We start from the raw sequence: 12,416 nt of genomic DNA, 5'->3' as shown, positions 1-12,416 counted from the left end.
AGCGGCAGTCCAAGAGCAGGGCATAGGTTCCAGGTCACATTCAGATCTGGACTCTGGTTAGACCCAGTTTTGTTGCGGGGTGGCTTTGGGCAAGCCGCTCTGAGGCATAGATAGCTACAAAAGAAGGGCTTGGAATAAAATGATCTCCGAGGTCCCTTCCACTTTTGACAATCAGCATATAGAGCCATTCTCTGCATATACTCTTAAATATACTCTCACCTCCACTGGATACTTCCTTCCATCTGGCTCATGTCCTCTCCTCTTTGGCCAGAAATTTCTCTCTCCCATTCCCCTCTGCAGGTCCCCCCGAAATCCCACCATTACCAACATTCCTTAGGATTTAGCATAGTAGTCTGCAAGCACCTCTTTTAAAATGTAAATCCCTCAGGGAAGGGTAACACTTTCAGTCTCTAACACCTCCGTGTCAATGGGTTCCTCCAATGCCGGAAGGACTGGGGTGTCTGGGGATAAAGGAAGGCGGGGCCTACCTTAATGATCTTCAATCCTTCCACCCTAACTGTAGATGTTATCTTTTATAATTTTCCCCCTTGCTTTAAGGGAAGAGTATGAATATCAACCAGTGAATCATCAAGCACTTATTATGTGAGTCTGGTGTGCCTGGCACTGTGTTAGAATTCTTATGGTGATTTCAAAGACCCACAAGTGGCTTAATAGACTTTGACTTCTTTGCTTCTTCTAGGCCATTTGGCAGGCCTGGGAATGTTGGATGTGGGGGCCTTGAGCTACGAGGAGCTGCTAAGACTGAGACACATGGAGAAAAATCCTAGCCAATGTCCAGTAGAACTCCAGGGCTGGACCAGTTGGCAGGTCTGTCCTGAGGCCTGGGCTCCCTGATGTGAAGGACTCTCTCTCTACCTCCCCTGGAGTGGCTGACACCTGAGCTCTTGAGGGACCCTATCCAGGACAGTTTATGATCAGGGCCTGAATGGATGATGTGGCCTCTCTGTGCTGAAGGAGTCTGGACAATAGCCAGGCCAGTTTCCTGGCTTTCACACAAATAGAGCCTGCCCCTTCCTTCTACCTATGGTTCACATCAGTCCGCACATCTGGAATGCCTTTCCTCTCACCCCCATATCCCCACCTCCCATCCTAATCCTTCAAATTCCACTACCACCTCCAAATTTAGATTGAAATCTGTCTTCCCTTGTCCAGGGCCAGCTCAGCTCCTCTGTGCACCAGGGTAAGCAAGACTTGGCTTGGTTATTTCCGTCTTTGTCTGAAGACCATGGCTTCACTAAGTATGGTCACAGAAACTGAAAGATTCCCAGGATTTCAGTTCTCTCACCTAGGCAGCTAAGTAGTGCAGAGGAAAGAGTATTAGGCCTAGAGTCAGGAAGATCTGAGTTCAAATGTGACTTCAGGCTCTGACTGGCTGTGTGACCCTGGGCAAGTCACTTAGCCTCTGTTTGCCTCAGTTTCCTCAACTATAAAACAGGGCTAATAATAGCAACTCCCTCTTAGTTGTTGTGAGGATCAAATGAGATAATGTGTGTAAAAAATCCTGGGTACGGTGCCTAGCATATAATAGGCTCTATTTAAAGGCTAGCAATTATTATTATTCCTGGTAAAATAAGGGAGCTGGGATAGATGGCTTCATGAGTTCCTACCAATTCTTGATAATCTAGGTTTAGGGAACTTTCCAAGTCTCTGTGATCTCTCCTGTTCTCTGGAGGCCTTGTAGTATATAGTGTTTGTGCCACTGACACTCAATTAGTCTTGCTCTGTTTTACAAATGTTAGCTATTAACCATTATTATATTCATTATGAATCATGTCCCTAACTAGATTGTAAATTTACTGAGGGCAGAGACTATATCTTGCCTCCCTCCTGTATAGTACTGGCCACATAGTATAGGGATGGCCACATAATAGATGACTACCAGGCCTGTTGATCAATTAAATAAATTAGCTGGCAAATTCCTGGTGTTTATTATGGATCTTTGAACTCTGTCGTTGTTCAGTCCTTTCAGTTGGGCCCAACTCTTCATGACCCCTGTTTGGGGTTTTCTTGGCAAAGATACTGGAGTAGTTGGCCATTTCCTTCTCCAGTTCATCTTACAGATGGGGAAACTGAGGCAAATAGGGTTAGGTGATTTGCCCAGGTTCCCATACCTAGTAAGTGTCTGAGGTCATATTTGAACTCAGGTCTTCCTGACTCTAGGCCCAGCACTCCATCCACTGTGCCACCCAACTACCTCTGGATCTTAGAATGAGGGGTGCCTTTACCCTTGCATTCACAGGTCCATGGTTACTCAACAATAAAAGCTCTAACATCTGGACCATCGCTCTACCTCCTTGAGGATAGATCAGGAGAGAGGGGGCCGAAGTTTCTCTAGGAGTAGGGTGTAATAAAGATGTTAGGAAGCATGTCCTGAATACAAGAGCTAGGAGACTTTGCTGACAGGAACCTCGGGTTTGAGAATCAACCAAGAGACAGAAGGATCATGTTCTTCCTAGTCCTGGCTCTGCAACCAACTTTTCTGTGAAAGTGGGTAAGCTACTTCCCTCTGGGCCTCAGTTTCCTCATCAATCAAATGGGGATAAGCAGCCCTTTTCCTACCTGTCTCAATGTCTTTTAACTAAAAAAATACAGGGGATTATTCTTCCTTCTTTAGAGGGTTTAAAGACCGTCTGATACAGCCTGGATATCCCCAGGTCCATCCGGGATGGCGATGGGGGGAAGAGTTGGCCATTATGGGCCTCTTAGGATCCTTGGAAATGGCCCTGGTAGTTACCATTTAAAAAACTACTTTGGGGACTAAATAATTGTCTTTCTGTCTCTACATGAAGACAATACCTGAATAGTATCCTTTCTCCCCAGTTTCACTTTGTATTGTATAGATGCAGGTATGCCTTACCCAAGGGGTCTCTTCTGCCTTGAGGATCTCTAAGCCATTTTAGACACTCAGTCCCCAGAGGTAGTGAGCCTCTAAGCAGTGTGAGTGGAGAGCCCGATGGCCCTATGTTCTAAGGCCTTTTTCCAATTCCAACATTGTGTGATTCCTGACTCCTACTTCCAGGCTCCCTTATCCCACAAGAAGAATTTATTTCTCCCATGGCAGCTGGACTGTGTTGTAGAAAGTGTCCTGGGCTTGCCATCATAAGGCCTTGTGTGAGCCCTGGCTCCAAAGTTTACTAGCTGGGTGGCCACTGACAAGTCATTTAATCTCTGGTCTTTTGAGGATCTCTAGGGTCCCCTTCCACTTCTAACATTCTATGAGGCTGTTTTTCCTTTTTGTGCTTGCTCGCTGGGGAGGTGCCAACAGATATTACAGAAAATAATTGGAAGAATTTTTTGCCTCAGGTTGATTGGCAGAGACCTTTGAAGGCTGAAGTGGATGGTTGGGTTCCTAGGGTGGGAAGAAGGCAGGGCCTTCTTCAATACCCAGGCAGTATGCTTGGGGAACAGGCCAGGTGTGTGTATGTAACCTCTCCCCATTTCTGAAGTGAGAGGAAGGAGGGGGGAGGAGGGGCCTTCTGGGGATTTCCCTTTATCTCCTCCATAAATATTAGGCAAAAAAGAAAAGCAGCAACGACTCTGGGAACACATATTCCCCTAAGTGTGAGATGTGCCTGATAAGTCTAGTTTATAAAACTCTATAAATATCAACACTTTCAAATTCCTCTGGGCTGGGAGGGCCCAATATCAGTCTGCCTGGTGCACAGCCAAAGGTATTGTGCCTGTGTTGTGTTGGGCAAGGATGAGGCCAGGGTTGGTGGGAAGTGCTGGAGGAGCCACAGAGCCCTGGAGAATGTGGAATGACAACACAACTTCAGTTAGCCACTCCCCCTGCCGAGTGGAACATTAATTCCTTGAGGGTAAGAACTGTTTTTTTCTTTCGCCTAACACATAGTAGGCTCTCATTAAACGTTCATGCTCAGAAACTGGTTTAGAGTACTTTCTTTCCTGTCTCCAAGGATTGGACTGCTCCGTTCATTACTCCTAAGTAGGCTAAGGGCCCATGATTTGAGAGACGTTACAAAGGTATTTCCACCACTTACTTGCCATGGTACCCCTACAGCCCCACCATTAGAGGCAAGATATATAGGTGATACAGTGGATAGAGGGCTGAGCCCAGAGTTCAAATTGGAGCTCAGACACTTAGGAACTTTGTGACCCTGGGCAAGTCCCTTGACCTTTGCCTCAGTTTCCTCAAATGGAAAAAGGGGATAATAATAGCCCCTACCTCCCAGGGCTTTTGTGAGGATCAAATGAGATAATTGTAAAGTGCTTAACACAGTGCTCAGCACACAGGTAGGTAATATATATATATATATATATATATATATATATATATATATATACATATACATATATATATATATATAAAAATATATATATGCTAGCTATTATTATAGTATCTTTGGGTCTTACATTGTTACCATTAGGGTTTCACAAGGTCTTTAAGAATCTCCTACTGAAATCCTAATAACCCTAGGAGGGAAAAATACCTTAAATCCTCGTTAATTAAAGGTTTATAAAGATCCTTTTTTTCAGTCACTTACTACCTCTGTTGACCCTGAGCAAGTATCCTTACAAATCTGGGCCTCAGTTTTCAGACTAGAGGACCTTTAGGGTTCCTTCCAGTTCTAAAGCTATGATATTTGATCAATTCAACAAGTCTTTTCTGTACACCTAAGTCCCCAACTCCGCCCAGATCTGTTTTGGACACTGTGGAGATATGAGAAGAAAAAACCCTATCCCGTGGGAACTTTAAAAAAAAAACCAACACAATTTTGGGGGTATATTTTGTTGTTTTTGTTTAGTCTTGTCTGACTCTTCATGACCCCATTTGGGATTTTTGTGTCAAATACTGGAATGGTTTGCTATTTCCTTCTCCAACTCTTTTTACAGGTGAGGAAACTGAGGCAAACAGGATGAAGTGATTTGCCCAGGATGGAACACCTAGTAAGTGCCTGAGGCCAAATTTGAACCCAGTTCTTCCTGACTTGAGGTCCAGCGATCCTGCACCATATAGCTGCCTGACTTTTGTTTATACAGTTTCTTAAATTCCAGTATCTCTTTCCTTCCCCTATCCAGAGAACCTTTTCCTGAAATAAAGAAAAGAAAAAGCAGTTCAAAAAAACTAACCAACCCACTCACCAAGTCTGAAGATTTATGTAATATTTCACACCCATTCACCCACCTTCTTGAAGCTTATGCATTCTACCCAAGGAGATAAAAATAGTCACAACACAAGTGGTCTTCTATGAGTTAGATGTCCAGGAAGTTGCATAGGAATTTGGAGAAGGGAGTAAGTGATCAAGGAGTCCGGGAACCTTCCTCAAGGAGGGAGAGCAGAAGCTAGGCAGGATAGGGAGACATGTAGGAGGGGAGGGGGAACATGCCAAGTTGAACATACAGTACTACAAACAAGGACTTGAAGGGAGGAATGAGCACACTCTGGGCAGCAGAGAGGGAGAGGGTGGCCGGACTTGAAAAGGGTTTCGGGCCTGGAAAGGGAGCACAGGTGGAAGTTTGGTGGGGGGGTGATCTTCAATGCCAGGCAAAAGATCTGGGCTTTGGTTGGATAAGAGCAAGTTTCTACTAGAAATGAGCCTTCCACCTGGTCTCCTGGCCTCATTTCCCTCATGCCAGTTCATCTTCCCTGAAGCTGCCAGAATGATTTCCCTAAAGCATATGTCTGACCATGTTACCCCCTACCCTCAATAAACTCCACTGGCTCCCTCTTGTCTCCAAGAGATAGAAGATTTTCCATTTGGCATTCAAAGCTCTTCACAACCTGTCTTTTCCTACTTTTCCAGTTTTCCTCACACTTCTCTTCATGCACTCTATTGCATTGGAGTGATGATAGTGATAACAGCTAACATTTATATAACTCTTTAAGGCTTGCAAAGTACCTTCCGAGTATTATCTCATTTAAGGGTCACAAAATCCTGGGAGATGGTCCCTGCTTTACAGATAAGGTAACTGAGACTGAGAGTGGTTAAATGACTGGTCCAGTGTCACACGAATACTAAGACAAGATTCAAACTCATGTCTTCTTGACTCCAAGTTCAATACACAACACCACCTACTTGTTCCTTGAACATGACATTCCATCATCCAACTCCTTCCTGTGTCTTTGCCCTTTAGAGTTTGGCAGACAAGAGTCATAGCTACGAAACACACACACACATTTATGTATGTATATATATATATATATTATAACAGCACATGCATGTGTTGTATTAGCTCTGTTTCAGAGGGGTGTCTACATATATGTATATGAACACATACATACATATGGGTTTATATAAACTTAGATATCTATACAATATAAACAGATGCATATATACACAATATACAAATATACATTGCTATATATTTCCACATATATAGCCAAGTGCCAGGCATTTATTAAGATCTTACTTTGGTGTCAGAAAATCAGAGGAGAGAGAGATTAGAGTGGCCTGGGGCACCTAGCAGGGCTTCACTGAGGAAGCGCTGGCTATGAGTCCACCATATTTGGAATGATGTCCCTCTTCCTTTCTTGGCTTCTTTGGAGACTCAGCTGCCACATCGCCTCCTGAAGGAGGCCTTCCTTCGCTGTGGCCCCTTCAGCCCCCCAGGTACCGCTTAGGCCTCCTGCTTGTTTACATATTGCTTCTTCTATTGGTATTTAAGCTCTCTGAGGGCAGAGACTGCTTTTGTGTTTTGGCCTTTTGACCTTCCTCTATATCCCCAGGATTTAGCATAATGCTTAATAAATGCTTCATAAGTAAATAAAGCTGGGTGGAGAAGTGGATAGAGAACCAGGCCTGGAGTCAGGAAGACCTGAGTTCAAATCCAGCCTCAGACACTTGCTGTGTGACCCTGGGCAAATCATTTAACCCTAATTGCCTCAGTTTCCTCATTTGTTAAATGAACTGGAGAAAGAAACGGTATAGCACTCCTGTATCTTTGCCAAGAAAACCTCAAGTGGGGTCATGTAGAGTAGACACAACTGAAATGACGGAACAACAACAAAGTAAAGGCTTAATAAATGCTTGTTGGCTGCCCAGGCAAGTGGTATCCAGGGTGGGCAGGGAGGGGGATAATTCTAGAAAGGGAGGTCAGTGGGAACCAGAGGCACATTTTGCTGACTTGACAATTTTACCAAGGGCTAAATTTGCCCCACCCAGTCAATCAATCTCCATTTCTCCAGCAACCTACTATTTGCCCAACAAGATCAATCACTTCTTTAATCCTGAGCTCTTGGGCCCCTGACAGGTACTTCTTCCATTGCCTTCCAGGTATTCTGGGAGGTAGAATGGGCCCACCCTGGGCCTAAAGGAAACCAGGAAGAACAGCTGAAATAACCAGGCCTCCCCCCAGGCCCTGGCTCTTCCTGGGATTTCTATGCTCTGTATATACCAGAGCTGAAGGAGATCTTATCTGCCTGAAAGGGGAAAGGAAGAGAGGAAGGATGGGGGAGGGGGCTTGGGAAATGAGGAGGGTAAAATTGCTCTTCATAGGACACCAGCATCACAATCCTTACTGGTTAGTAGGGCCATTGGCAGGCTGGGAATCTCTCTTCAAGGCTGCCCTAAGACCCATTGAAAAACCAGTTGAATCAACATCCTCAGATACACTCGGTCCTCTGAGGCCCAGAGAGCCACAGAACAGGGCCTGTTGTGGGGGAGGGACTGAGGTTTCTTTTGCCTTCCCCAAAGCTGGGAGACTGGGTGGGTGGGGGAGGCCCCCCACCTGTTTTTAAAGTGGAAAAAAAAACACTTAACAGAAACAAAGATAAGCAGCAAAGATGTCTGTGACCGAGTGGTTGTGTGTGTTATGTTTATGTGTGTTTTAAAGAATGATTGTGTCAGGAACCTTATGTAACGCTGGGGAGCTGCCTGCAGGCTGGAAACCACAACGGGTAACCAGAGCTCTGGCCTGGCCACAAGAAGGGAAAAGAAGGGAAAATGTAAACCCCATTTGGTGTGTTCCCCCTCCCCAGCCACAAACAGCCTCTTGACAGTACGACTGTTACTGCCTCCCATTCCAGCCTGGCTTAACCCCTTCTGGGTGTGGGGGAGCTACTGGCAGGGCCAGTAGGAAGGAAAGTGGGAAGGGGGCATGGAAGTGGTCTCAGACAGCCCTAGCTTTCCTCTTGATATGGCCAGAGCTATCCTCCCTTATTTAGGGCTGCTCTATGTGGGCCAGGCAGGCCTGTTCTAACTGAAATCAGTGACATAACCCCTGTCACTTCTTCTTCTTGACTCTCATCCCTCCCCTGACCCTAACTACTTTCCCATCTACTATTTCATTTAAAAATAATTTACAATCACAAAGCCCAGTTCTCTCAGGTTCCAGTGCAAATTCCTCAGCCTGTCATTGGAGACCTTCTGTCATCATCTTCTGCCCTCTGCATATTTCCTCTGATGAACCAAAACTTGTCTCCTCACCGCCCCCACCCTATCCACTCCATGCTCATTTTGATCTGCACTGTCCACCCATCTTTTGTCAGCCTGCCCACATCTAGTACTGAGTTCAGGGTCCCATTCCTCTCTGAAGCTCTCCTTGGCTACTTCCATTTCGTACTGATACATTCCTCTGACCTCCAATAGCAAATACCCTCTGAACCCCACTATCTGGCACTTGACTTAACTTCCTGTAATATTATTTCTGTTCAGGTGTGAACCCCAAGCCCCAAACATCAGTGACTGATCTGCTAAAATCTACTAAATATACTTAATAACAAAATCTACTAAAAAATAACAGATACTTATATAATACCTTAAGTTTGGCAAAACACTTTAAACAAGGTGTCCCAAATGTGTTACTGCAGTTCTAAACCATTAAAGCTTAAAATTGCACTAGGACTTTGGAGACACCCTCAAGAATATTATCTCCTTTGAGTTGTGTGTGTGTGTGTCAAAATCAGAACAAAAACTCAAATTTCCTGTCTCTCAGCCTGGGTCCCCTAAGGAGCTGAAATGGCTTTGAACATCTTTATCACTATGGTCAGAGGCTTTTGGTCAGTGAGAAGCAAGCTGGGCTCCAACAAAATTCTCCCATGCTGACAAACTCACATTGTCTACCCCTGCCATCTAACATTTTATAAGAGTATTAGATAACGCTTTAGCATCTCTACCCAGAGAGGAGAGTCACCTGGGTGCATTTAGGTGTTGCTTGACTGTGGGTTACTTTGAGTTATCAGGGAAGGTTTCCAGGGATGTCCTTCTCTGTAACCAGTGGTTATAAGTGTATCCTAGGAAAGGGCCTGGCAGACTTTTCTTTCGGGTTTCTCCTCTTAGAGGGGTAAGGGATTAGAGCAGTGACCCCTTTGGATCTGATATTTCCCAAGAAATATCAAACCCAGTTTCCACCTCCATCCTGGGCTGCTTCAGGCCTCTCATTCCTCCCAGCTTCAGAGAGAGAATTTAACTCAGCAGTGACAGTGACAAGCCAAGGAGCTGTTTACTGCTGGGTGGGGAGGTGCCAATGGGTAAGAATGCCCTGGCCTTCCTAATTAAAACACAAGAAAAGGCTAAGTAGGAGTTATTAGATTCATTCTCAATGACCCTGCCAGCTAATGGTGCATGTCTCCAGCAGTGAGTTAGGAGCTGGGATGCCCACTCTAGGCTGATCTCTGCCCTAGGGTCTGTCCCTCCCCCCATCCAGCATCTACTTCTTTCTCTTTCTTTCTTTCTTTCTTTCTTTCTTTCTTTCTTTCTTTCTTTCTTTCTTTCTTTCTCTCTCTCTTTCTCTCTCTCTCTCTTTCCTTCCTTCCTTCCTTCCTTCCTTCCTTCCTTCCTTCCTTCCTTCCTTCCTTCCTTCCTTCCTTCCTTCCTTTTCTTCTTCTTCCTCTTCTCCTCCTTCTTCTTCTCCTTCTCCTCCTCTTCCTCCTCCTTTCTTTTCCTCTTCCTATTGGGGTTAAGTGGCTTGCCTAGGGTCACACAGTTAATCAGTGTCTGACATCGGATTTGAACTTAGGTCCTCCTAACTTCAGGCCTGACGCCATCCCATTCTTAAAAATGACTCCAGCCCATGCTGAAGACTCCTTTCCTTTGAAATTTAGAATTTACGGTCAGTATACAATCTCCCTCGGAGTTGAGACAGGGGAAGAGCTGAAGGAATGCCATAGATTATCACCTGCTGCCTTTCATTTTCTCTTTAAAAAAACAAAACAAAAAAATAGTTTCCTCTTTTCTAGGCTTTAGCAGAGGCTAAAAGACTCTGAAGTACCTGTATTTCCTCAGGTGGAATGAGGGCTGGGGGCCAGGGTAGGGGTGGAGGTCAGGCAGAAGTGAGAAAACCTGCCCAGTGACTTACATTTCTTGACTTGCTGTGTATGGTGAGGCTAAGGGGTCATAGAAACAGTGATCTGAGCCCTCTGGCATTCAACTGAGGGGAGTGGGGGGGGGGGGGTGAAGAAACTTGCTCTAGACTAACTCACAAGTTCTCTCTGGATGACCAGATCATTGATTTAGAATCTAAAGGCTTCTTCCAGCCCCTTCATTTTCTACTTGAGGAAACTAAGGCTTAGAGAGGGGAAGTGACCTTCCAACATCAAATAGCTGGAATTTGAACCAGGGTCCTTTGACTCCTTCCACTGTGAGGGAAGAATAAATGGGTTAAGCTCACCTTGAGTTCTGGAACAGGCCCGATGCCCCAGATAATGGCAGTTTTGTTCCATTTTGGCTGGGGGGGAGGGTGGAACACCTTGTGATCGAGGACCCAGATTGAGTGTCGGTATGTCAGGAGATGGACAGTGTCTGTATAAGGCTCCTGTGAGTGTAAACGAAAAGCATCTCATTGTCAAAGTGGAAACCCCAAGATGGAATGGATGACCAGTGAGCGAGAATTAGAAAAAGAGACAATTTGGATAACTCTTTCGACAAGCGTACCGCCTCTTTACCCATCCTGAGAAAGGGCAGAAGGTGGATGAGACCAGACAGGTGTGAGCATGGCTGTCCAATTTTCTTTGGGGGGGAGTGTTGGTTTTTTCTTTTTATGTAGGTGAAGTGCTCTTAGAAATCCTGTTCTGTTGTCCAAACCCGGAGTGGGATGTGTGGAACTTGATGGGAATCCTGGCTTTGGAGCCATAAGAGCTGAATAACTTACTGACTGAGTAACTCTGATAGAAACATTTTATCCACGTAGACCCTCAGTTTCCTTATCAGTAAGTAACATGGGGGAGGTGCACTAGACATCTGAGGTACCTTCTAGATTGGATGTTTCCTTAGGGGTCACTCAAGCCATGGCCTTTACATTGTAGAGAGAGCAGAGGAACCTGATTGTCAGCTGTGTTTTCAATCATAAAATCCTAGTTTTCTGTTAACATGATTGGAAGGAAAATCCACATGTCTTGGCTAATTCTCAGCCCTGTTCCAGTCAGTTTGATGTTTCCTGTGCCACCTGAACCATAGTATCATTTATGTTGTCTATAGGCACTCTTGGCCTCAGGCAGGGGAATCTCAAATTCCTGACTGCTTCCCCAGAGGAAAAGGTAAGGCCACTTCCTAACACCTGGCTCTCACTTTATGAGCACGTGGAGAATCTTTCTAAAGCCTGGATCATGGCACTCCCTTGCCCAAGAAGACTCCATCATCTAATAATGTGTCCTCCACCCAGCTGCCAAAATGATCTTTTATTCAAGCATGAGTATTTTGGTGGTGTTACTCCCCAGCTCAGAAACTTTCAATGACTCCTCATTGCCTCTGAGTTAAAACACAACCTCTGTAGCCTAACATATGAGGCTTTCCACAATCTGATGCCACCTGTTAACTGTTACCTAGACTCAACACTCTTTCGCCCATGCGCTCCCTTCTTATCCTTGTTCCACCCTTCTGTCATCTCTCCTTGAACCCTTTCCCATTCCCACAACAACTGAGAGGAGTGAGGAGGGTGGGGGGAAGAAACTCTTTGTTTTATATTCATTAGTATACGCATTATTTTCCTCCAATAGAATGTAAGCTTATTGAGGGCAGAGAGGGTTTCATTCTTTTTTTATTCTAGTCTAATGACTTTTATATATTAATATAGTTAATTATATATGTATCTCAAAGATAAAATATCATTTAATGTGATGTATATGAATATATACATTATATTACATTACATAATATATGTAATATACAAGTAAAATATTGTGATACATTATATATAATATACTATCTAGTAATATAATCAATACAATTATTGAATTGGAGGTAAAAACCCAGACTCTGACCTAGTCTGGTATTCAAGGCCCTAGCCTCAATACACCGCTCTGACCTTATCTTGTATCACACCATTCATTCATTTCATTCAGCAGAGGCCTACCATGACAAAATTCCAGGCTAGGCTTGAGAAGATGCAAGAGAAAAAAATACCTTTCCCCAAGAAGCAAAATGGAAATAATATCAGCCAAGACTCTCCTCACTACTCCCACACATATATTTATTCAGTGAATTTATCACTAAATAATA

At 44.5% G+C, this 12,416-nt stretch overlaps 1 long non-coding RNA gene across 1 annotated transcript; it reads left to right on the top strand.

Annotated features, from left to right (window-relative positions):
- Positions 1-836: 836 nt before the first annotated feature.
- On the top strand, positions 837-5,123 carry LOC138148783 (uncharacterized). Its single transcript, XR_011165178.1, has 2 exons — positions 837-3,839; positions 4,876-5,123. It is a non-coding gene; the product is annotated as an uncharacterized lncRNA (long non-coding RNA).
- The last annotated feature ends 7,293 nt before the right edge of the window (positions 5,124-12,416 follow it).

Source organism: Petaurus breviceps, unplaced genomic scaffold (assembly GCF_028583685.1).
Source record: "Petaurus breviceps papuanus isolate PSGF00001 unplaced genomic scaffold, PetGlider_PUasm1.0 90842, whole genome shotgun sequence".
NCBI lineage: Eukaryota > Metazoa > Chordata > Mammalia > Diprotodontia > Petauridae > Petaurus > Petaurus breviceps.
The sequence above is the reverse complement of the archived record's forward strand: the minus strand, read 5'-3'. Positions and strand labels throughout refer to the sequence as shown.